General features: G+C 41.2%; 1 pseudogene; it reads left to right on the forward strand.

Annotated features, from left to right (window-relative positions):
- Positions 1–26,866, forward strand: part of LOC149748698 (endoplasmic reticulum mannosyl-oligosaccharide 1,2-alpha-mannosidase pseudogene) — a 122,811-nt pseudogene extending 95,945 nt beyond the window's left edge.
- The last annotated feature ends 483 nt before the right edge of the window (positions 26,867–27,349 follow it).

Consider the following 27,349-nt stretch of genomic DNA (forward strand, 5'->3'; position numbering starts at 1 on the left):
CCCTAGGTTGGTTTGAGTGCTAGCATTGGCATTTATCTGGAGAAAAATGGCGAATGCTCAAAATTACTGATAAACGTATTTGAGAAGATTTTCAAGTTTTTCAAATATGTTAAAAGGTGGAAAATGATTTTTTATTACTTCTTGGTTCCTTTATGTATATGTTTAAAGAACAGGGTGTTTTATGAATCATTTGGAATAACGACAGCGGTTTCCCGAGCCCCAGGCACCCAACAGTCCGTAACTTCTACCTACAGCACAATCTTTGAAGGCAAAAAAATCTCACTCAGCAGACTTCAGGGGCCTTGCAGATAAAAGAAAGGAAATGTCAGTTATGTGACTGCTGAGGGACAATTTCCTATCTGACGAAGTGACCTTGAAATGCTGTTCAAAGTGGCTGTGAGGGAGGCATGGCTCATTTTGGTTGGCGAACACGTGGGCTTGGAAATGAACTGCCCTCTTGGGTTGAGCCTGCCTTCCAGTATGGGGGCATTAATGCATTTTAATGGAATTGCCCACACTAGGTTTAGTTGGTAAAGAAGAACCGCTGTTGCTTAGCTGTTTTCAGTCTTTTTGTCTTGCAAAGTTATGTATCTTTTTGAGGCTTGGGGAAAGGATGTAGCTGAAATAAAACAAGTGAAGTGGGAATGAGGTGAGAAATCAGATCATCTGTATTTAAAAGTGGCCATTTTTTTTTTTTTTTTGGTTTCACTCAGCCAGGGACAGTGCTAAATGTGTTATATTAATTTTCTAATTTAATCTATGCAGCAATTCTATGACAGTTATATGATTACCTCCAATTTTTAGATTGTCTTCAATTTACTGAGGTTTAGAGAGGTAAAGTGAATTCTCCAAAGTCACAAAGCTACTTAGAAATGGAACTAGAGTTTGAATCCAGGTCAGTTTGTACTGACTGGAAAGTTTGTTTACTTTATTATACCTATCACAATGCCTATACAACAATGACTATTACCGTTAACCATTAACTATTACCCACTTTGAACTGAGAGAGTGTTAGTTCTATTTTTTCCTGGGAGTGGTGCTCTCTAGAAGATGAGGGCTATGTCCATCCTCACCTCCTCCTTGGCTCTGGATCAAGGAGGACATCTGAGTTTGATACAAATGTTCCACAGTCTTTCTTTCCAGATGCGGTTCTAAAGGGTCCCCCCAGATCCTGAAGGGGATTAGCTATGGATCAGTTTAGCTGTCACTAGAGGGCTCAGAATGGACCCTGACTGCCAGAAGCTGTTCTCTGGATGTGATGCCAAGAGATGAACAAGCTAATGGGTAGCGGAAAGACCTAGAGGCTGTTTGATGGCATAGGGAACAGCTAGGATAGAGCACTGAGAGAAGCCGGGGTCATAGAGAGACTGTCTGGGGGATATTCTGTTTGTGTTAAGGAATCCTTCCTTGCAACATTGGAGGGTGTTAGGCTCTTCGTAGAACTAACTGGGGGTTAGGACTGGAGATCTATAAACACCCGATACACACAGTTTCTCCTAAGCACATGGACTCAACCTTCCTAAAGAGGGTTTTAATTCTAGGGTAGGACACTTCTCCATGCTTCTGTATCCTTAGCCACCCCCCCACCTCTCACACACACACACTTCACTTTCATTCATGTTTAAATTACTACCAGCTAGTGGAGCCAGAGATCCACATACAAATCCTTGAAGGAAAATGACATTTTTTCTTCTCAAGCTAGGACAGATAACGAGAACTAAGGTCAAAGAGGATTTTTTTGCATGTGAACGTGCAGATTTTGGTCAACTCTGTATCTGTTCAATACAAAGAATATGTTATACCTGAAAGAAACATTGTGGTCTATTGTTATTTAATAAACTAACCTGTCTATTTCGATCTTTAAAAAATAAACTGATGGCAAAGCTGGGTTTCCTTTGTAATTTCTTTTGAAGGCAGCTGGAAGTTGCAGAGGTAGGATTTAATCTCCCTCCTTGGGGCATCGTTTGAGTGACAGCTATTCACTAGTAGCCTATGGTGTAGGCTTCTAGGAAGCAGTAGCAGTTTTGTCTTCTCTTGGTTCACAGGCTGCTCTCTTAAGAGAACTGACTGACACTGTTTTTTGCTATGCAGGGGTAATTGTCCACAGACATAGGTGTATAGGGAAGAGCTCAAACCTGTAATTTCTCACTGTTCCCAAAACCTCATTTCAGCGGTAAGGCTGAGGGTCTCTCCATTTTGCCTTTTTCGTGATTAAGTCTGGATGGCATTAACAGTCAGTGGGGAAGCAGACTCTTCCTCCATCATTTGTTCCAGTGTGGCCTAGCTTGGGGTCGGGAGGAGGGTTTGCAGAGCCCAGGAGCTGCCTTACTGGGACACAGCTTGAACCCTGGCCCTTCTGAGCCTCCCACTTTAACTGATTGCCTGCTCACATACTGGTTGAGTGGTCTGGCTATTCCAGTGCTGCTTGTGCACTTGTGAGACATAACTGTTCTCCACCTGGATATCACTGTATGCGATGGGGGGTCTTAATGAACTTGGATCCTAGTTTCTTGGGAATGAGTTCTTGACAATCTCAGTCTGGGGTTGGTGTCCCTTTTATGTGCCCTCAGAGTGTCCTATACTTCCTCTATCACTCTATGTATTACACTTAATGCCTGTTTTCTAAGTTAAAATTTTATTCTTAAAAAACTGAACTCATCCACTTAATTGATTTATCAAACATGTCTTTATATGTGAGTACCATGTGCCAGGCACTGTGCAAAGGACTGAGGATTCAGTGGTGGACAAAATATTCAAACAAAACCAAAGTATGTGGGGTAAAGTGAAAGTTCTCTTTTAAATCCTCCATCTCTCCCTCAAGTCTCACTCCTCTGAAGGAACCTACTTTTAGTAATTTAGAGCAGGGATTGGCAAACTGCCACCTGAGACCCAAATGTGACCTGCCACCTGTTTTTGTAAATAAAGTTTTATTGGAACAGAACCATGCTCATTTGTTTACATATGGAAGCTCTGTGATTGCCATCACACTATAACCCCAGAGTTGAGTGGCTGTGATAGCATCTGTATGGCTCACAAAGCTGAAAATATTTACTATCTAGCCCTTTACAAAAATAGTTTGCTCACCACTAATTTAGAGGGTATTTCCCCAGAACTTTAAAAGTGTATTTTATATGCACATATATGTGGATGTTTTGTTTTGTGTATTTTTTCTTAAACAAGAGTATGTTCCATTATTTTTTAACCTGCCTTTTATTTTCTAATTGCTTGCATAAATGGCCCTCAAACAGAGAGAACAGAGAACCTGCTCACTGTTTCTGGTTCAGCCCTTGGCATGGTCTCTGGCACATAGGGGTTGCTCCAAAAATATTTATTGAATGATTAATGAAAAATATATTGCTATTTTTCATAAAGTTCCAAAGTTGTAAATGATTTAGTTAAGAAATAATTCAGTGCATACTGAAGGTTATTCATATTATAATAGCCCTCTTCCAACCTATATTCCATTGTGATTTCTAGGGTCAGAGAGAAAAATGAACAATATCCACTTGTCCCTGGAGAATTGTGCAAGGACATAAGTCTTAGAGATGTGAGCCACCTGTAAAATAGGTTGAAATGGAAGGCAGGTTGACAACTGGCCAAACTTGGGAACACAGGGCTTTCCATGTTAGCACAGTAAGCTCTTTGCTGAAGCGTGAGCGAATATAGGCAGCCCTCTTCATTAAGTAATTTTATATGTCGTGGGTTGAGTACCTGGAATTGTGCTGGTGCAATGCCCATGGCATTGCAACATGTAGATACACTGCTCAGAAGGTATGGCTTTTATTACTATTTTGTAGCTTGCACTTTTAAGGAGGTTTATTCTCCATCAGACAGTATGAGTCATGTATTTAGGTATTCATAGGGATCTTTATTTCTACTAAAGGTGGGAGGGTCTGCTTTCTTATCAAGTTTATCATTTTCTATAATTTTGGCAAATCTCCTTTCTTGGATATTGAGGAAACAGTTTGGAGTGGCTTTATTTTATGTCGATGGCTTTCTTTTCTTTTTGCATGCTCCCCCACCACCATGTCTCAAACCTTCCTCATCTAACCTTGGCAAAGCATGAGGTGCGAGTAGAACAGGTGTGTTGCCAGGTGAGGTGAGGTGCGTGGGCACGTGGGAGCCTAGCTGCTGAAGTCTTTCCTGGATTTCTGTGTGGGAGGAAAACGCGTGCATTTCCCACCATCTGATTTAGGCTCGCTGTTGATCCTTCTCTCTCCCAGGCATTTATTTGGTTTGGGGGCACAAAATGGGTCTCAGGAGCGAAAGTGTGATTCCAGGTAGATTCTTCCTTAGCAGCTGGGACCTGGAATGGGATTGTGGCTGCCCGGCGCAGCCAGCTTCTCACTCCCCTCACCTCCCGTCAGTGAGCACTCTTGGGCAGCCACAACACAAAGTGAATGCTTATAGTTACAGGAGTGGAGACCTTTTCAAATCATCTCAGGAAAAGCTGTTTATTATGAGGATACTGCTGAACTGGAACCAAACTGGGAAGGTGGACATTAAGGCAACTCTAGAGATCAGCTACTTTTTATTATTTCTCTCTCTCTCTCTGTTTACCTCTTTCTGCTTATCTGCATAGTTCTTTTTATGTAGTTATCTTCTGCTTTTCCATATCTTCAGCTTGCCATGCCTATCATATTTTCCTTAGCAGCCTCTCTCAATTTCTGCTTTATAAAACTATTTTCCACGCCCTACACTGAGGAATACAACATATTCTCATTGGTAGCAGTGATTCTTACATTCTGAGATCTCTGGGTGTCTCTATAAATAGGTTGAGAAAACTCCTTGGTTTGTTCTGATGAATTCCCTTTAGGTAGAGCAGACCTCCCTGGTCAAGAATCATTACTTTCAATTTTGGCTATTTTAACTTCTTTCATTGAAGTTCATTATTTTTTTTCTTCTGTATTTCTCAATACTTCGTGTGCATACCAGTTGTCTGGAGATATGAAAATGCTGACTAACTCTAGGTTGGGGCAGAATATTCTGTTTCTGGCAAGTTTCCAGGTGATGCCAATGCTGCTGGTTGATGGACCACACTTTGAGTAGCAGAGCTTTAGGGCTGTGGTGCTCAGACTTTAGTGTGCATCAGAATGATATGGAGGGCTTGTTTAAATGTAGATTGCTGGGTTCCACCACCAGAGTTTCTAATCCAGTAGGTCTGGAGTGGAGCCTGAGAATCTGTATTTCTGACAAGTTTCCAAGAGATGCTGACGCTTCTGTTTTGGAGACCTCACACTGAGAACCACTGTTCTAAGGCCATGACACTCACCCTCAGTCACCCTTGACTTCATATCAGAATCAACAAGAGTACTTTGTAAAATATGTATATCCAGTTCCCCTAATCCCCAGCCTGATTTAATTGGTCTGTGGTGAACCCTGGTACCTGAATGTTTAAAAAGGTCACCAGGTGATTCTAACGTGTATCCTGGCGAGAGAAAGCCTAGAGAATTTAATTGGCCATGCTGACCTTTTTCAGCCAGTGAATGAATTGACTGCCCTAGATTATGTTCTTGTCTATGGTCTAAACAGCTGTCATCAGGAGGAATTCGTATGGAATAAGTGTAGGCTCTTAGGCTAAAAAAGCGGAGAGTGAGCTGGTTGCTATTAGAAGAAGCCACAGCAGGAAGGTGGTTGATGTTTGCAGCCCACTGAGTATAACAATACCTAATTCAAAGGGTTGTTGTGGAGGGTTCAGTATAGGCTTGGTACAGAGTAGACATTTAAGTACTGATAATAGTAGAAGCAGCTCTAATTATAGGAGTTGTAGTGGTTGCTGTTCTTTACTTAAGTCTTGGGGTCCATGAAGGACATCACCAACATTTTTTATGGCACTGGCAGCAAAACAAATATCCCCACTGCCTGACACTTCCAGTCTCTGCATTCATTAGTGACCTGACTTGATTCTGTTACTGGTCTGTGAGACTTTTGGTTCTGGGGCCACATCTCACTCATTTAAACATCCTGGCTACCTTGGCATCTCAGTTAGTATCCAGCACCTGGTAATAACCTTCCTGCTAGATGCAGGAATGAAAGGATACACAGACAGTACCAAGTAAAGTAGTATGATGGAGTTCCTGTTTGTGCAGCCCTATCGTGGGCTTGCTCCCCACCTCAGCTTGCAAGAGGGGGTCTTTGGGGATTTGCTTGCATCCTTGGAGCATTGCCCAACAATATCTAGACAGTTCCTATTGGAACTGAGAAGGTCTTTGTGAGCAGTTTAATACAATTACCTCATTTTACAGATAGGGATGCTGAGGCTCAGAGAGTGACGAAACAAGTCATCTTTGGGTGTTGAATTATGCTATTAATCACCTGATAAGTTAATATTAAAACGTACAAAAACTTGAAAAATTTGCTTCCTTTTTTATTTACAACTAGGGAGCTCTGCATGGCAGGATAGTAGCAGTTTTTACACGTGCCAGGCATTGTGCTAAGCACTTTATATGCATTATCTTATTTCATTATCACGGTAACCTTAGAAGTTGGTGCTTTTATTCACCACAGTTCATGAATAAATAAAGCCAAAAGAAGCTATGATTTCTCCAAGACCACACTGCTAGTGTCAGAGCCCAAGAAATCTGATTGCAGAGTTTATGTTCTTAACCAATGCACCTTCTCCTGTGCTTTGAACGAGAGCATTTAGAACACACCCTGCAAAAGAGGCTAGATGTGAACAGTGAGCAAAATCCAGCATTTAGCTTCTAGTAGAACCTGGCTTCTTCATTGCACCTGAGTGGATGAGGATCATAAAATCTTCAGTACCAGGGCAAGATGGGATCTGTGACTGCCTAGGTCCAAGAGTGAAAGGAACACACTCCTTGCACATGCTCTTTTCACTCCAGTCCCCTCTTGTCTGGACGTGGAAGGTCTTGGTGTTGTGTTTGGAAGAGGCAGAACTGGAAGGAACCACTTGGTGAGTTATTGTAATTTTACAGCTCATAAAATATTTCTGAAAGCTTTTCTCAGAGTCAGTATTGAAACATTTCTTGATTCCCAGGCCCTGAATCACACCACGGGGCCAATAATATTTCTTGGAAGAAATAATATTTCTTCTGACTCAACTTTTTTTGTCTTAATTGGTGTTACTTTAGGATCCTGAGGGGCATGAGTGAAAAGAGTCTGGTTGGCTGTTGCCTGATATAATTTCATTACTTATCAGAATCCCTGCCATTTCCTGTGGTAACGTAATAACAAATGAACTTGGTAACATCTGTCTTCATAATAGTGCAAATTACATTGGAATGTTGCTGGTGGGGAAAAATCAGCTACAGAGAGTCAGAAGGAACCCAGTGAGAGGAGAAAGACTACAAATATTCTAACAAACATAAGTAAACTAGGCCTCCCTCTTCTTTGGATAAATTTGGGAGTTTAAATAGATTGCAGAAGAACTTAGCCTTCAAATTGGACCTGGAGCCACACAACAGATTTATCCTGACTCCTTTTGATTCAGGAGGAGGAAGAAGAAAATAGAGGCATTCATTCCTCTTGGTGATTAGCTGGCTGCCAGCAGAATGTGCAGAAAGGATTTACAGTCCCAGGAGCCCTGGGAAGCTGCTTTCAATAGCTTTTATAGTCTCAGTGCTTGAGACTTTAATTTGTTTGACATTTGGTTGTTGAAGACGATTTATTGTCCCTGGCTTGTTTTCATTATCTCAGGCACTGGAGAGGGGAAATTTAGAGACTAGGAAATGGGAAAGCAGCTCTTTAGGTCTTGGCTACTCAAAGTGTGGTCTCTGGGCCAGTGCTTCACCTGGGAGTTTGCTAGAAATGTAGACTCTCAGGTCCCAGCCCAGAATTACTGAATCAGAATCTGCATTTTAACAAGATTCCCAAGTGATTCGTGTGCACATTACATTTTGAGAAGCACTGCTCTAGAATGTCTTCTCCTGGTCTTTGAGATGCTCAAGGAGGGGTGTAGGCCGTGCTGGCCTTATGTATGTTTGTTCAAGCTGGTATAATTTCTTAATACCACATCCAGCACAGTGCCTGGAGTGTCTTCTCTTCATCCTTGCTATGTCATCAATCAACAGTACTGATAACTGGGTGTTTACTGTGTGCCCAAGCACAGTTCTTAGCACTTTACAAACATTCTGATCTTCAGAACAACTGTGAGGAAAAAACTACTGTTATCCCTATTTTATAGATGGGGAGATGAAGACAAGAGATTGGGCAAATTTTTTTTTTTGGCACAATGGAATTAAAATTGAAGAGCTGAACTTAACAGGAGGCAGCATGCGGGTAATGGAAAGAGCTTAGGCTTTGAGGTTGGATAGACACTTGCTTAATTTTGATTTGTTTTGCATGCTAGCAAGATAATCTTGGGGATTTCATTACATCCTCCATAGGTTGTTATGAGGGTAAAGTGCAATAACATATGTAGACTGTCTAGCAGAATTCTTGGAATGTAGTAGGTACTCAATAGATGTCTTTCTCCTCCTTTGTTATTTCCTCTCTGTTCTTTCCCTTTCCTTCTCTTCCACTCCCCTACCCTGTGGTACCCTCCTGCTAGCTAACTCTGGCCTATCATTTAAGTCCTAAGCACCTCTGCCTGGAAACCCCCAGGTGTATGGAACTGAGGTTTTGTAATGCATGTATCTTTTTAAATATACAGCTTAGAAAGGAGTGAATATGAAGCCTTAAGTCAGTTGTCATTGATTATAAGCATCTAAGATTTAAGCGCTTGGCTTAGATGATTCCTGTGGTCCATATCTATGCTGTGAAAGAATTTAAATTCTGATCTGAACTGAAAGCAAGTGGCTTCAAGTGAGATGTGTGGGAACATATATAGAGTCAGTACCCTACCTGGAGTCTTGCTGAGTTAGAATCCATCTTCATTAACTACTATCTCCCTAACCGTAGGCCATTCATGAGTGAGACAGAGTCACGGTTAACCACACAGACTCTGGAGCCAGATTGCCTGGTTCTGATTCTTGGCTCTGGTGCTGACTAGCAGCGTGAAACTGCAAAGCTGTCTAACTTGCTTCTGCCTCAGTGTGCTCATCCCAACATGGGGATAATGAAGCCTATTCATAAGTTGTTGTGAGGATTAAATGAGTTGATGCATGGAAAGCTCCTAGAACAGGCCTGGCCCATATTAAGGGCTTTGGTATGTGGTATTTTCCATCATACTTATCACTCTGAACCCCAATTTCCTCACTTGTGTATGGGATAATCCACCCTTGCATAGGGCCAGAGGCTTAAAAGTGGTGGCATAATGGGTCTAGCACAGTGCCGGGCGTGAACAGGTACTCAGCTCATGTTTGTCCTGCTGAACTAGTGAGACATGCAGAGTATCCATCACTTTGAAGAGTTGGCTACGTACTTGTATGTAAGTTTGTGCATAAGTTGGGTGTCTAACTGGGAATTTTTCCTGGGTTCAATTTAAGTTACTCATGGATCTTACCATGTAAAACTTTAACAGGAGAGAGAGACTTCATATGAGCTGAAAACTACACAATGAAATGACAATGATGATTTTAGTGATGATGATAAAGAAGCAGGCAGAGATGTTTCCAGAGTTCTACTTGGAGAGAGAACTCACACCCCTTTCCAGGGGTAGTGACAGGGCAGATGTTGACTGAAATGTCATTTAGATAAGGAGGTGCATCCATGGCAACTAAAGAGACCGGAAACAGGCTGGGAAGACTCAACTGGCAGTGGGTCAGGTAACAAAATGACGGAAATGGCATTCTTTAAATGCTCTCCCGCCAGTCATCAGCTTAACTTGGCAGTCAAACTGCCCTAGGTGAGAGGTGGTCAGAGTGGATCTATGCAGCTAATTTCTCCATAAAACTGGAACGCATTATGACAACATCAACTGTAACCTTGCAAGCCTTCCGACAAGTGGGAAGGTGCAGCATGACATTTTTCTTATCTTATGGATTGACAAGCTTGTTCTCAGGAAATACTGCGAGGCGGAACTTGTTGACTTTCACTGTTCAGCCCTCCGTGGTTGCATGCCAATCTCTCTTTCTTTTAGAGTCCTTCTTTTACCTGGTTATCAGGGTGAGGAGTTTAGCTGATAATATAGCTTAAGATGTTATTTACTACCTTTGAAAGTATTTGTATTTTACAGTTTTTTAAAGACTAAAAAATAGCAGAGCACCATTTGAGGACCTCTTGGTATGAGATGCCTCAACATCCATAGGAGAAGTCTATGTTTTGGTGCAGGAGAAAGAACCATTTTCCTCTAAGTACATTTTGTTTATCCTCAGAGCCGACTGTGGCTTCCAGTTTCTGTCTTGGTCCTGAGAAAAGCAGCCTTTGCTCCATGTGAACGGCTGTTTGTCCTTGCTCTCTTGCTCCAGTGGCTCTTGACTTTTCATTTGTTTTCTCCTTTCTGCTCAGCTTAGCCTGCCAGTGGCTCACACAGGCTCCATGTAGCTGCACAATTGGGTCTGAAGACAAAAAGGACTACCAAACTCAGCTTAAGTAAAGCGACCTTAACAAATACTCGAAACTACATCTTGTCTCAGAATTCTACATATAGCTACAAAGTCAGTTAGTTAAAAGTATTATGAATTTGCCATTTTTAGTCAAATGCAAGGCTGTACCTTGAATTTCTTCTTATAGGTTTGGATGATCACATCTTAAACCTGGAGGTAATCTAGGCTAATGGCTCGCAAACCTGATCCTTTGTGAACTTTAAAAAGTCGATTCCTGGGCCCTACCCCAGCCCCACTAAATTAGACTCGTGGTGGTTGGAGTCCAGGGATCCCGGGAATCTGTATTAGAAGGAATGACAACAACAACTCCTCCTGTGATACCTGTGCTACAGTCAATTAGCCTTTAGTCCAAGGACCAGCACTTGGGAACCAGTCCAACACTTTTTAGTTTGTGAATGTTGAAACTTAGGCCCAAGAAACTTGGCCAGTCACAGAGCAAGGCTGTAAGCAAATTGCCTCCAGGACTGGCTTTATGATTATCTTTAGCCTTTCCTTCGCAGTGACCACTTAGGGATGTTGACAGGCTAGCTGTGTTTCAAGTGAGAAGGGGCCGACATGTTTCTCCTTAACCAGCTGAGTAGCAGCTTTGCCTGCAGTTGGTACTCACAAGCCTCATCCTGTTCTATCAGTAATGGCTTTTAGTTTTCTAATGCCCCACTGGGCCTACTTTTTATTTAAAGGGCTTTCTATTATGGTTAAAGAATACTCCATTATTGCTTAATTTCTAAATCAAGTGTGCACAAATAATTTATTGATGCAATGTTGCACTCAGACAGTTTTTTGAAATTGCCCTGTGTAACTTTATTAAGTGCAGAACCTGGAATGCTAATTTGTCTGATTGGAAAGGGGGAAAAAGAATCTATATATTATTAAACCACTTGGGTGATAAACAGCATTGCCCCTCAAAAGTCCTAATCACTGTTTTTAGTCATCAGATTTAAATTGTAATTGAAACAGGGTCAGTGCCTTGGAAAAGCACACGCCATGTTTTGTTAACATAATCAGAAAAACAGAGTTGCTACAAACCTTTTCCCCATCTGTCAGTCATTGTATTAAATGCTTCTGCAATTTTATTAGAATTCTCTGTCTCTGCAGATGCCAGTCAGCTGTGAAATTGAAATTGCAATAGAAATATTACATTTTCATCCACAGTGGAAACTGAGAAAGTCCATTTTTTTGACAGGCAAAGAAATGGCATGACCTTGTCAACTGGGTCATTTCGCAGTTTGGGTTTGAAGGCAGTTTTTGGCTCCTGTCTGGAAAGGGAGAAAGGAAGGTGGCTCTGCCTTTCTGTTGGCTTTCTCTGGCAATTTGATCAACAAGTATCCTCCACGGTTCACAGATGGAGAGCTTTTGAGCTTTTCTGAATGCAACCCATTTTTCTTTCTTTCTCTTCCTCTGAGAAAATTGAGGTTGTGCTGGAGAATCTTTAGTGCTTGAGAGGTCCAGAAATTTCAACAAGATGTTAGCTCTAACATTTTAAAGTTTTCTAGTGGGTAGGGAGGATTAATGGCAGTGATAAATAGTTCTTGTTGTACTCTGAGTTGGGCCTGAAGTAGCGGCCAAGAATGATAGTTGGATTGTCTTTCCTTGAGACACTTTTTCTTTTCTTATTTTCATGGGTAATTCCCTATCATTTGTTTGGCTTTGCTTAAATGTCACTATCTCTTGGAAGAGTTCCTTGATCAACCTTATCCACTCCCTCGAGACCAGGTTATTTGCACCTGCTTTGAGCTGTGATTACTATTACTACTGTTACCCACCTACTGGCTTTAATGTCTGCCTTCCTTCAGAGCTTGTAGACTTTCTGAGGGGCAGAGACCCTGTTTATCTTGCTCATTATTATATCTCCAGGCTTAGAATGGTGTGGGTTCATGAGAGTTGGATAGGTCAATATTTGTTAAAAGAATGAATGATGAAATAAAAGGTACCTCCAAAAACAACTTAGGTGAGAGGTACTGGGAAATTAAGAAGACCAGAACTAGGATAAGGGAATATAGGATGGAATTCCATAGAATGGAATGTAGTATAGGAGCCAGAGAAATTATAGTAAAGACATAATGGGAACTCTCCATAACAGCAGTTATAATCTCTCCAAGGTTTTGAGGCAGAGGGGAAAAGTTGAGGTGGATCATTCACCTTCAGTTTCAACTGTAAATATTTTGTGGTTTGGAAGGAAATGATAAGGAGATATTTACTCATATAGGTATGTTGTAGTACCCTAAGTATCAACTTGAGTTGAAGAGACCTGGCCTAGCACCTTTTATATTCAGCACAGAGCCCAGCTTAGGCTAGTTACTGTGAATTTGTGCTATCACATGCTAGACCCTGTGTTGAGTGCCTCTCGAACATTATCTCATTTAATCCTCAAAATAATTCTATGACTCTAGGTATAGTTTTTAATCCTCCTTCTACAGATATGGAAACTGAAGCATACAGAGACTATCTGACTTGCCCAGGGTCACATAGCTAATTAGTGGTGAAGCTGCAGTTTGAATCTATGACTATTGAATTTCAAAGCTCAACAAACTTCTAACCATGATGATGTGCTGTATCTCCATGCAGACCAGGATAGGTGTTTGATAAATCCCTATTTAATTGCCTGAAGAAAGACTATGGGGATACAGGAAGGATTGTCCACTGGGTGAGCCAGATGGTTCTCACAAGGTTGCCTGGAAATGAGGTAGCTGGAAGGGTGGTCCCCCTTTCATCAAAGGGAGCAGCTGTGCCTCTACTTTACACAAGCTTTTTAGGTGCTTTCAGCTGGGGCTTCTAGACTGTTGTGCAACTCCCCTAAGCAGCTGGTGCCCCAGTCATACTGGTTTTCCAGACTTGGAAGGCTGCTTCCTTGAAAACCCTGTAAAGAGAGAAAGCAGCAGGGAAGGGGTCCATTTCGTGGCGCACAACCGGTGATGTGTCCAGCTGTGCCTGATGCTAGCATATCTGTGGGATGCTCAGAGAATGGGGTACCATATGCACTGTCCTCCTGCTGAGTTCTTGCCTGAGAGTTCCAGCCTACACTGTCTGACAGTTATGTGGTCTTTGTCTACCCTCCTTGCTTGCCAAGACCTGATGAAAGGAGCAAGCATCCCTCAGACTTGAGGCAACAGGATAAAAGCTATAATACAGACGACGAGTTTGCTGATGCTCCTTCCCTTCTTGTGAGTTTCTATGCATGATGGCCTTCAGTGTTTGCTCTTCAGTCTGTTTAAGCATCATTATCTCAAAAGTGACTACTGTTTATTGAACACTTTTATCATGTGCCATACTATGAGCTAATTGTGTTGTTAGAGCATCGCTTATTCTCTACCGTCATGCTCTAAGAAATATTACAATCTCTATTCACAGATGAAAAACACCTATAGCTTGTAGAGGCTTAGTAACTTCCCTAAGTTCACATGCTAGTAAGCTGTAGAGCTAGACACCATCTAGGTCCATCGGACTCCAGAGTTCAGTTTTAAAATCAGTATATCATGCTGCCACTTTATGCAATGCTGAAGAATTGGCTGGATCACTTTAATGGGCATTGTCTTTGAAGTCATCTTTCTGGTGCAGCTTTGAGATGCACAATAGCTGGGAGGTATATTAATGCAGCAGGTGGGCAGTTTATTTCATTGCCAGGACTGCTCCATGTCTGGGAATGCCCCTTCATCAACAAAGTCCATGCATAGGACCACAGAGGCAATTAAATCTACTTAGGAGCCAGTACTTCCCCAGGGGATATAAAAGCCTCTCCAGAACATTCTGGTCTCCTCTGTAGAGCTAGCTGGATACTTAGCTTCACCAGTGTTTTCGTCCCCTAGGCGATAAGCCCTATGGCTTCCAAAAACCTCTCTGGCAAAAACCTCTGGGAGGCACCTGCTATTTTTGAGTACCGTCTTCCTTTGCTGGCAAGCTTCCAGAATTTAATTATGGCACCTGGATTAGTGTAAGACCATCATGTTCCATCTGCTACTGTACTTAGTTCCTTTCCCCCTCAAGAGAAGATGCCATTTCCACATCCCTCTTCCAATTTCTATTTGGAGTCAGGCTTGTCCAAGGGCTTAACTGCTGTCTGGTGAGTGCCTTTGGGCTGGTGTATTGCTTCTGCTATCTGCCGAAACTGGCTGCCACCAGCCTTGGAATTTGCTTTCTGCACTTTGTCAGAGCCCTACCCTGCACACACTTTCTTTTTATAAAGTCCACAGTAGACTCGAGTATAAGAAAGGTTGGGATAGACTGACTTTTGAGCATTGGCAAATCGCTGCCGTTCCTCCTGATCAAAGGTAAGCAGAGATCAGCGGCACATTTAAGAAGCTGAAAATTGTCATTGTGCTTAATACCCTTAAGCATTCCTGGAAGTCTACTTACATGGTGGCAGCTCATGCCTCAAAGCCTCAGTCTGTTCAGAAGGATGGCCTGCCTGAAGTGCATAGTCTGGGTTATCCCAGCAGAGGGGGCGGGCTGCTCACTGTGAGGGGGCAAAACAGGTGCATCTTATTCATGGACTTGGAAAGTTTATGAGAAAGTGTGAAATTTGGGTTTGGGAAAGTTGGACTGTCCCAGTGGCAAGAAAGGGCTTTTGTCTTTATAGGATCCTTGCACTAATGATTTCGTCTAGCAAACATCTTTTCCTGTAAATGTGATTTGTTGGACTTCTTAAAGTGGGGTCCACCTGCAACAGGGAGCTTTTACTGCCTGTGGAATGCTCTGCACCCCCTCCCCAAAGATATCCATGTCAAACCCCTGGAACCTGTGGCTGTTACCCTGTTTGGCAAAAGGGTTTTTGCAGATGTGATTAATTAAGGATTATGGGATGAGGAGATCATCTTGGATTAGCAGGTGGGCCCCAAATGCCATCACAAGCATTCTCATAAGAGAGAAGAGACAGAGGAAGAGGAGGAGGCAAATGTGATCACAGAGGCAGAGATTGGAGTGATGTGGCCACAACTCAAGGAACGCCTGCAGTCACCAGAAGCTGGAAGAAAGAACGGATTCTCCTCAGGAGCCTCCAGAGGGAATGTGGCCCTGTGGACACCTTGACTTCAGACTTAAGACATGATAAATTCCTATTGTTTTAAGCCACCCAGTTTGTGGTCATTTGTTATAGCAGCCACAGGAAACGAATACACTACCTTTATCAGTGTAAATAAGTTCTTACTTATATTTCCCTCCTTTTAAGAGAGTTTATGCCTTGTTTGCCTGTGTTACAAATTCTTTGCTGTGTGCATGTGTATTAATAACTGTTGACTGTAAGACACTCAACAGTTTTAAAAGTTCTTTGAGCAAATCTATGAAGGTGAACAAGGTTTATGTACTCAGTTCACTCTTGAGGTTAAATGCCTTGCTCTGGAGTCCACCTAGCCTTGAATTGGCAACCTAGCTTAGTAGTTAAGAAGTAGTATCCTTCTGTCTCTTCTCTGCATGTGCCCTCATTGGACATTGTCCTGTTTAAAATGTAGCGAGGGAAGTGAAACACCACGGAGTAGTTAAGAAGAGGTTCTCAAATCAGAATGGTTGGGTCTAAACCTTGTCTCCCTTTTTTATTAGCTGTGTGACTTTGAGCAAGTTATTTGAACTCTCTGTGCCTCAGTTTCCTTTAACAACACCTACCTGATAGGGTTTTTATGAAGTTTAAATTACTTAGTTCATGTGATACACTTGTTCATGTAGTAGGAGGAGACCCTTAAACACATGATAAATCTTAAACAATGTGAAGTTATTAGTATTTCTATTAGTGCTAGGCCTGGAACCAGTGGGAGACAAATAAATGGTTGGTATGTCGAACTACAGGTGAGGAAATCCGAGCTCAGGAAGTTGAAATAATGCACCAGTGTTGACATAGCTGGTGAATGGCAGATCAGGGAGCACCCCAGTTTACAAACATGATTGTGTGAATTCCCAGAGGAGAAAATCTTTCTAGATGAAATGTTGAGTTGGGTGTGGTTTTGAAAATGTGTATTATCTAGCTTCCCAGGTTCCCCAGTGTGGATGACATGCCAAGTCTGCCTTTAGGTTTCTTGTTCCAGATCTTTCTCACCTATCCATTAAACTTAGCCTGGCTTGTGCCCTTTTTTCTAGGGACACAGTTTTTCTCCAGGTGGCAGCTATCTACTCTGAGACTCATCAGCACTAATAAGTATGTGGATGTTAATGTGTTAATATCAGTTTTTCCAGGTGAAATGTTTGCATTTTAACAAGAATGTTCAGTTTATTATGCCTGAATATTGTTGGTTGGGCTTGGGGAGAATGTATAAATATCACCCCTTTCTTTTGTCTCTGAGTGTGGATCCAAGTGACTCAGACAAATGATTGCCATTGTTCCTAATAAGCTGTGTTATGGCACACACTTTGAGACCTGTAGGTACATGAGCCTGCTAACATCTCACTTCAGGATTCAATAGCTTTATCTACCCAGTGCATTGCAGGCATTTGTGCAGGGACAATTTTTTAATTATTATTATATTTCATGGCAGAGAACAGACTAGAATACATGTTCTTGGCAAGAGGCTTGATTGTCCAAAGAGAACTCAGAATGGGCCAAACCTTGCTTTCTGTATTTGTAAATTGAGAAGTGGAACTAGATAGCTTATAAATGTCTCTTCCCTCCCTCTTAATATTCAGTACATTTCAATTATGAAGACGTTCCATGTAACCTGCCCATGTCCATGCCAAGTCATGTCAGATTTGAGACTAGAATCTAGGATTCTTGACCTCCCCAGTGCAGTTTCCTTTTACTCCTCAATGCCCCGACCTTCCCACCCATGCCCATTTTTTTTGATAGAATGAAAATCAGTGTCATTGCCCTGAAACGATATATTCAAAGGTGCCATATAGTATTTATGATGTTTATTGGAAATGCACAATGTTTTGTCCAGAGATATACTTCTGATCGTTAGACTGATATAAACAACTGTCCATTTGGGAGAGGTTTAATTACCAACTCCAGATGTCAGGAGAAGCTGGTTCCAGGACTCCAGCAACCTGGCTCTTTCTCTCTGCTAGCAGGTATCTTCCACCCCCCAAGCAGACTTGCACACTGGACACCTCACATCTCAGCAGTGAGAACAGATGCTCCAGACACCTAGAAATAAAGAGATGGCTGGTGACCAAATATGCAGGGGTTCCTAGGCCACATGCTTTGCACATTTTCTCCCTTTTCTCTGGTTTCTGGGAAGGGTCTGTATGACTCTCCTTTTTGAAGTGCTGAGGAAATTGGAATATTTTGGCACTTTGCTCTATATAACCTCCTCTTTTGGTAACATCCCCATTTTTCTTATTTTTCTCTCAAAAGGAGTAATTGTGATAAAACCCAGTGAATCTTTTATTCAAGTGCTAGACACATTATACGACTGTAGCATGGTATGGGTGTTCATTGCTCTGTAACGGGGTGCTGGCAGAAGCAAATATGCTTTAGATTACAGATACAGTGCTGGTGTCACTCATAAGATATGTGTATATGTACAGCATTTGCTACTACAGAATTATGTATCATCTATCTCTGCTCACTCTTTATGTAATTGCAGCTCCATGGCTTTAAACACCATCTCTATGGTGACAGTTTTCAAATTAATATCTCTAGTTCCAACCTCTTTCTTGAATTTCAAACTCAGTATTCAATTGCATACAATGTTGTACGTGATCCATAACCTATACTTTTCAATGAGGACTCTGCTCCAGCCCCATAAACCTCTTAACAGGTACACAGATACTCCTTCCACATAGCTGTGTTCACTCAGTTCACATAGTTGCATGCCTCATTGACTTCATTTCTTCATGTCTCTGCTAAAATGTCAATTAAAAAAAAAGTATTTGTGATCAGAAAACTTGCACAAGCCTCTTAGATAGCCTCATCCAACAGAGGGCAGACAGCAGAAGAAAGAAGAACTACAGTCCTGCACCCTGTGGAACAAAAACCACATTCACAGAAAGATAGACAAGATGAAAAGGCAGAGGACTATGTACCAGATGAAGGAACAAGATAAAACCCCAGAAAAACAAGCAAATGAGGTGGAGATAAGCAGCCTTCCAGAAAAATAATTCAGAATAATGATAGTGAAGATGATCCAGGACCTCAGAAAAAGAATGGAGGCAAAGATCGAGAAGATGCAAGAAATGTTTAAGAAAGACCTAGAAGAATTAAAGAACAAGCAAACAGATGAACTATACAATAACTGAAATGAAAACTACACTAGAAGGAATCAATAGCAGAATAACTGAGGCAGAAGAACAGATAAGTGACCTGGAAGACAGAATGCTGGAATTCACTACTGCGGAAGAGAATTAAAAAAAAGAATGAAAATAAATGAAGACAGCCTAAGAGACCTCTGGGACAACATTAAATGCACCAACATTTGCATTATAGGGGTCCCAGAAGCAGAAGAGAGAGAAAGGACTCGAGAAAATATTTGAAGAGATTATAGTCGAAAACTTCCCTAACATGGGAAAGGAAATAGCCACCCAAGTCCAGGAAGCACAGAGAGTCCCATAAAGGATAAACCCAAGGAGAAACACGCTGAGACACCTAGTAATCAAATTGGCAAAAATTAAAGACAAAGAAAAATTTTTGAAAGCAGCAAGGGAAAAAACGACAAATAACATACAAGAGAACTCCCATAAGGTTAACAGCTGATTTCTCAGGAGAAACTCTACAAGCCAGAAGGGAGTGGCATTATATACTTAAAGTGATGAAAGGGAAGAACCTACAACCAAGATTACTCTACCTGGCAAGGATCTCATTCAGGTTCCATGGAGAAATCAAAAGCTTTACAGATAAGCAAAAGCTAAGAGAATTCAGCACCACCAAACCAGCTCTACAACAAATGCTAAAGGAACTTCTCTAAGTGGGAAACACAAGAGAAGAAAAGAAGCTACAAAAACAAACCCAAAACAATTAAGAAAATGGTCATAGGAACATACGTATTGATACTTACCTTAAATGTGAATGGATTAAATGCCCCAACCAAAAGACACAGGCTTGCTGAATGGATACAAAAACAAGACCCATATATATGCTGTCTACAAAAGACCCACTTCAGACCTAGGGACACGTACAGACTGAAAGTGAGGGGATGGAAAAAGATATTCCACGCAAATGGAAATCAGAAGAAAGCTGGAGTAGCAATACTCATATCAGATAAAATAGACTTTAACATAAAGAATGTTACAAGAGACAAGGAAGAGCACTACATAATGATCAAGGGAACAATCCAAGAAGAAGATACAACAATTATAAATATATATGCACCCAAAATAGGAGCACCTCAATACACAAGGCAATTGCTAACAGCTATAAAAGAGGAAACCGACAGTAACACAATAGTGGGGGACTTTAACACCTCACTTACACCAATGGACAGATCATCCAAAATGAAAATAAATAAGGAAACATAAGCTTTAAATGACACAATAGACCAGATAGATTTAATTGATATTTATAGGACATTCCATCCAAAAACAGCAGATTACAATTTCTTCTCAAGTGCACATGGAACATTCTCCAGGATAGATCACATCTTGAGTCAGAAATCAAGCCTCAGTAAATCTAAGAAAATAGAAATCATATCAAGCATCTTTTCTGACCACAACGCTATGAGATTAGAAATGAATTACAGGGAAAAAAACGTAAAAAACACAAACACATGGAGGCTAAACAATACGTTACTAAATAACCAAGAGATCACTGAAGAAATCAAAGAGGAAATCAAAAATACCTAGAGACAAATGACAATGAAAACACGACAGTCCAAAACCTATGGTATGTGACAAAAGCAGTTCTAAGAGGGAAGTTTATAGCTGTACAAGCCTACCTCAAGAAACAAGAAAAATCTCAAATAAACAATGTAACCTTACACCTGAAGGAACTAGAGAAAGAACAACAAACAAAACCCAAAGTTAGCAGAGGAAAGAAATCAAAAAGATCAGAGCAGAAATAAATGAAATAGAAACAAAGAAAACAATAGCAAAGATCAATAAAACTAAAAGCTGGTTCTTTGAGAAGATAAACAAAATTAATAAACTATTAGCCAGACTCATCAAGAAAAAAAGGGAGAGGACTCGAATCAATAAAATTAGAAATGAAAATGGAGAAGTTACAACAGAAACTGCAGAAATACAAAGCAGCCTAAGAGACTGCTGCAAGCTACTCTATGCCAATAAAATGGACAACCTGGAAGAAATGGACAAATTCTTAGAAAGGTATAACCTTCCAAGACTGAACCAGAAAGAAATAGAAAACATGAACAGACCAATCACAAGTAATGAAATTGAAATTAAAAATCTTCCAACAAACAAAAGTCCAGGACCAGATGGCTTCACAGGTGAATTCTCTCAAACATTTAGGGAACAGATAACACCCATCCTTCTCAAAGTTTTACAGAAAATTACAGAGGAAGGAACACTCCCTAACTCATTCTGTGAGGCCACCATCACCCTGATACCAAAACCAGACAAAGATACTACAAAGAAAGAAAATTACAGACCAATATCACTGATGAATATAGATGCAAAAATCCTCAACAAAATACTAGAAAACAGAATCCAACAACACATTAAAAGGATCATACACCATGATCAAGTGGGATTTGTTCCAGGGATGCAAGGATTCTTCAATATACACAAATCAATCAGTGTGATACACAGTGTTAACAAACTGAAGAATAAAAACCATATGATTCTCTCAATAGATGCAGAAAACGCTTTTGACAAAATTCAACACCCATTTATGATAAAAACTTTCCAGAAAGTGGGCATACAGGGAACCTACCTCAACATAATAAAGGCCATATATGACAAACCCACAGCAAACATCATTCTCAATGCTGAAAAACTGAAATCATTTCCTCTAAGATCAGGAACATGAGAAGGATGTCCACTCTCACCACTATTATTCAACATAGTTTTATAAGTCCTAGCCATGGAAATCAGAGAAGGAAAAGAAATAAAAGGAATACAAATTGGAAAAGCAGAAGTAAAACTGTCACTCTTTGCAGATGACATGATACTATACATAGGGAATCCTAAAGATGCCACCAGAAAACGACTAGAGCTAATCAATGAATTTGGTAAAGTTTCAGGATACAAAATTAATGCACAGAAATCTCTTGCATTCCTATACACTAATGATGAAAAATCTGAAAGATAAATTAAGGAAATACTCCCATTTACTATTGCAACAAAAAGAATAAAATACCTAGGAATAAACCTACCTAGGGAGACAAAAGACCTATATGCAGAAAACTATAAGACACTGATGAAAGAAATTAAAGATGATACCAACAGATGGAGAGGTATACCATGTTCTTGGATTGGAAGAATCATTATTGTGAAAATGACTCTACTACCCAAAGCAATCTACAGATTCAATGCAATCCCTATCAAATTACTAATGGCATTTTTTACGGAACTAGAACAAAAATCTTAAAATTTGTATGGAGACCCGAAAGACCCCGAATAGCCAAAGCAGTCTTGAGGGAAAAAAACGGAATTGGAGGAATCAGACTCCCTGACTTCAGACTATACTACAAAGCTACAGTAATCAAGACAATAAGGTACTGGCACAAAAACAGAAGCAAAGATCAATGAAACAAGATAGAAAGCCCAGAGGTAAACCCACGCACCTATGGTCAACTACTCTATGACAAAGGAGGCAAAGATATACAACGGAGAAAAGACAGTCTCTCCAGTAAATTGTCCTGGGAAAACTGGACAGCTACATGTAAAAGAATGAAATTAGAACATTCCCTGACACCACACACAAAAATAAACTCAAAATGGATTCAAGACCTAAATATAAGACTAGACACTGTAAAACTCTTAGAGGAAAACATAGGAAGAACACTCTTTGACATAAATCACAGCAAGATCTTTTTTGATCCTCCTCCTAGAGTAATGGAAATAAAAAGAAAAATAAACCAATGGGACCTAGTGAAACTTCAAAGCTCTTGCACAGCAAAGGAAACCATAAACAAGAAGAAGAGACAACCCTCAGAATGGGAGAAAATATTAGCAAACGAATCAACAGACAAAGGATTAATCTCCAAAATATATAAACAGCTCATGCAGCTCAATATTAAAGAAACAAACAACCCAATCCAAAAATGGGCAGAAGACCTAAATAGACATTTCTCCAAAGAAGACATACAGATGGCCAAGAAGCACATGAAAAGCTGCTCAACATCACTAATTATTAGAGAAATGCAAATCAAAACTACAATGAGGTATCACCTCACACCAGTTAGAATGGGCATCATCAGAAAATCTACAAACAACAAATGCTGGAGAGGGTGTGGAGAAAAGGGAACCCTCTTGTACTGTTGGTGGGAATGTAAATTGATACAGCCTGTATGGAGAACAGTATGGAGGTTCCTTAAAAAACTAAAAATAGAATTACCATACGATCCAGCAATCCCACTACTGGGCATATATGTAGAGAAAGCCATAATTCAAAAAGACACATGCACCCCAATGTTCATTGCAGCACTATATATAATAGACAGGTCATGGAAGCAACCTAAATGCCCATCGACAGACAAATGCTTAAAGAAGATGTGGTACATATATACAATGGAATATTTCTCAGCCATAAAAAGGAAGGAAATTGGGTCATTTGTTGAGATGTGAATGGATCTAGAGACTGTCATACAGAGTGAAGTAAGTCAGAAAGAGAAAAACAGATGTCGTATATTAACGCATATATGTGGAACCTGGAAAAATGTTACAGATGAACCAGTTTGCAGGGCAGAGATTGAGACACAGATGTGGAGAACAAGCGTTATGGACACCAAGGGGGCAAAGCAGTGGGGGGGGGGTGGCGATGATGGTGTGATGAATTGGGAGATTGGGATTGACATGTATACACTGATGTGTATAAAATTAATGATTAATAAGATCCTGCTGTATAAAAAAATAAATAAAATAAAATTCAAGAATTAAAAAAAAGTATTTGCAGCTTTTATTACAAAGGATTAATATCTCTAATATAAAGAGTTTCCTAAAATAGAGAAGAAAATTGTCAACAATAAAAAGAAAAGTGACATAAGGATATGAACAGAAAGATCATAGGATAAGAAATGCGTATGGCTTTTAACCATATAAAAGATGCTCAGTCTCACCCATAACAGTAGAAATGAAGACTAAAACTATCCAGAGAGATACCATTATTGACCACAGACTTTTTGGGGAAAGCTGTGGGGAAACAGGCACTTTCATTCATTGCTGTTGGGAATTTGGTGTGATACAGGCACGGTGGAGGGGAATTTGGCAATAATTAGCAAATCACACAATTATTTATTCTTTGACACAGAAATTCCCCTTTTAGGAAGGTACCAGGACTTGCTGGGGTGGCAGCTGAGGGTGAGGGGATTTAATGGAGAGTGGAGGAGGCAGACATTGAGTATTAATCTTGGTCCCACAGTCAAATGTAGCCACCAACCTCCTTCTTCTAAGTTTCTCTTTAGGAAGAGAGGCTCATGGAACTGTGGAGTACCTGTCACTAAAACCTGACTGGAGAAATAGTTCTGTTGGGTAGACGGAGTGGACTCTTGTTCTTTAATCTTTTTCTTACTATTCATTACCAGCTATCACATTATGTAATTATTTATTTATTATCTTCTCCCCTGCTAGAATGTAGGCTTCATGAGAGTGGGGCTTCCTGCCCCATTCCTTGTATCAACACTGCTGAGACAGTGCCTGGCTCATAATAGATGTCAGTAATATTTTTACTGGATGAATAAAAAGAAAATGAATGAATGAATAAGCAAGACTGAGCGAGAGACTATGTTTTTTATCGGTGAGTCTATATATTGTATGATGTTTATAAAACATAATAAATAGTTGTAGAGTTACATATTGTATATATGATTTTTTTTTAGGATTTTTTTTTGATGTGGACCATTTTTAAAGTCTTTATTGAATTTGTTACAATATTGCTTCTGTTTTATATTTTGGTTTTTGGGCATGAGGCATGTGGGATCCCAACTCCCTGACCAGGGATTGGAGCCACACCCACTGCATTGGAAGGCAACGTCCCAACCACTGGACTGCCAGGGCAGTCCCTGTGTATATGATTTTCAACCATCTGAAAAAATTTAATATTAGTTGTAATTTCATAAGTAAGAGATGAATAAAATATGCTTGTAAAAATGAATACCTTACAGATAAGGCAAGAATTGCCTTTGTCCACTGCCCTAAATTCCTTCTGGTTTGCTACGTATCATTCTAGACCCATCTGGATTCAAACAACGTTTCTATCTGTATCTCAGTATCACTGCAATCAATAATCATCTGTGCATTCTTACTAAGTATATATCTTCATTGTGAATGCACGTGTGTGTGTGTGTGATGAATGGTATTAGACACTGCATATTCTGCAACTTTCGCTTTTCATTCAGAATGTAGGAGTTGAGGAAGATGGCGGAAGGGCAAGACGCGGAGATCACCTTCCTCCCCACAGATACATCTGAAATACTTCTACACATGGAACTGCTCCTATAGAACACCCACTGAACGCTGGCATAAGACCTCAGACCTCCCAAAAGGCAAGAAACTCCCCACATACCTGGGTAGGGCAAAAGAAAGAAGAAAAAACAGAGACAAAAGAATAGGGACGGGACCTGCACCAGTGGGAGGGAGCTGTGAAGGAGGAAAGGTTTCCACACACTAGGAGCCCCTTTGCGGGCGGAGACTGCAGGTGGCGGAGGGGGGAAGCTTTGGAGTCATGGAGGAGAGCGCAGCAACAGGGGTGCAGAGGGCAAAGCGGAGAGATTCCCACAGAGAGGATCAGTGCCGACCAGCACTCACCAGCCCCAGAGGCTTGTCTGCTCACCCGCCAGGGTGGGCGGGGGCTGGGAGCTGAGGCTCGGGCTTCAGAGGTCGGATCCCAGGGAGAGGACTGGGGTGGGCGGCGTGATCACAGCCTGAAGAGGCTAGTACGCCACCGCTAGCCGGGAGGGAGTCCGGGAAAAATTCTGGAGCTGCCGAAGAGGCAAGAGGCTTCTTCCCTCTTTGTTTCCTGGTGCATGAGGAAAGGGGATTAAGAGCGCCGCTTAAAGGAGCTCCAGAGATGGGCGCAAGCCACGGCCAACAGCGTGGACCCCAGAGATGGGCATGAGACGCTAAGGCTGCTGCTGCCGCCACCAAGAAGCCTGTGTGCAAGCACAGGTCACTCTCCACACCTCCCCTCCCGGGAGCCTGTGCAGCCCGCCACTGCCAGGGTCGCGTGATCCAGGGACAACTTCCCCAGGAGAACGCACGGCGCACCTCAGGCTGTTGCAACATCACGCTGGCCTCTGGCGCTGCAGGCTCGCCCCGCATCCGTACCCCTCCCTCCCCCTGGCCTGAGTGAGCCAGAGCCCCCGAATCAGCTGCTCCTTTAATCCCATCCTGTCTGAGTGAAGAACAGATGCCCTTGGGCAACCTACACGCAGAGGCAGGGCCAAATCCAAAGCTGAACCCCGGGAGCTGTGGGAACAAAGAAGAGAAAGGGAAATCTCTCCCAGCAGCCTCAGGAGCAGCGGATTAATGCTCCACAATCAGCTTGATGTACCCTGCATCTGTGGAATACCTGAATAGACAAGGAATCATCCCAAACTGAGGAGGTGGACTTTGAGAGCAAGATTTATTATTTTTCCCCCTTTTCCTCTTTTTGTGAGTGTGTATGTGTATGCTTCTGTGTGAGGTTTTGTCTGTATAGCTTTGCTTTCACCATTTGTCCTAGGGTTCTGTCCATCTGTTTTGTTTTACTCTTTTAAAAAATTTTCTCTTAATAATTATATTTTATTTGTTATTTTAATAGCTATTTTATTTTTATTTTATTTTATTTTACCCTCTTTCTTTCTTTCTTTCTTTCTACTTTTTCTCACTTTTATTCTGAGACGTGTAGATGTAAGGCTCTTGGTGCTCCAGCCAGGAGTCAGTGCTGTGCCTCTGAGGTGGGAAAGCCAACTTCAGGACACTCGTCCACAAGAGACCTCCCAGCTCCACATAATATAAAATGGCGAAAATCTCCCAGAGATCTCCATCTCAACACCAAGACCCAGCTTCACTCAACGACCAGCAGGCTACAGTGCTGGACACCCTGTGCCAAACAACTAGCAAGACAGGAACACAACCCCACCCATTAGCAGAGAGGCCGCCTAAAGTCATAATAAGGCCACAGACACCCCAAAACACACCACCAGACGTGGACCTGCCCACGAGAAAGACAATATCCAGCCTCATCCACCAGAACACAGGCACTAGTCCCCTCCACCAGGAAGCCTACACAACCCACTGAACCAAATTTAGCCACTGGGGACAGACACCAAAAAACAACGGGAACTACAAACCTGCAGTCTGCAAAAAGGAGACCCCAAACACAGTAAGATAAGCAAAATGAGAAGACAGAAAAACACACAGCAGATGAAGGAGCAAGATAAAAACCCACCAGACCTAACAAATGAAGAGGAAATAGACAGTCTACCTGAAAAAGAATTCAGAATAATGATAGTAAAGATGATCCAAAATCTTGGAACTCGAATAGACAAAATGCAAGAAACATTTAACAAGGACCTAGAAGAACTAAAGATGAAACAAGCAACGATGAACAACACAATAAATGAAATTAAAAATACTCTAGAAGGGATCAATAGCAGAATAACTTTGGCAGAAGAACGGATAAGTGACCTGGAAGATAAGATACTGGAAATAACTACTGCAGAGCAGAATAAAGAAAAAAGAATGAAAAGAACTGAGGAGAGTCTCAGAGGCCTCTGGGACAACATTAAACGCACCAACATTCGTATTATAGGGGTCCCAGAAGAAGAAAAGAAAAAGAAAGGGACTGAGAAAATATTTGAAGAGATTATAGTTGAAAACTTCCCTAATATGGGAAAGGAAATAGTTAATCAAGTCCAAGAAACACAGAGAGTCCCATACAGGATAAA

The sequence above is a fragment of the Delphinapterus leucas genome, chromosome 7, assembly GCF_059928025.1.
Source record: "Delphinapterus leucas isolate spDelLeu-1000000601 "Yukka" chromosome 7, BTC_Dleu_Yukka2, whole genome shotgun sequence".
NCBI classification, from domain to species: Eukaryota; Metazoa; Chordata; class Mammalia; order Artiodactyla; family Monodontidae; genus Delphinapterus; species Delphinapterus leucas.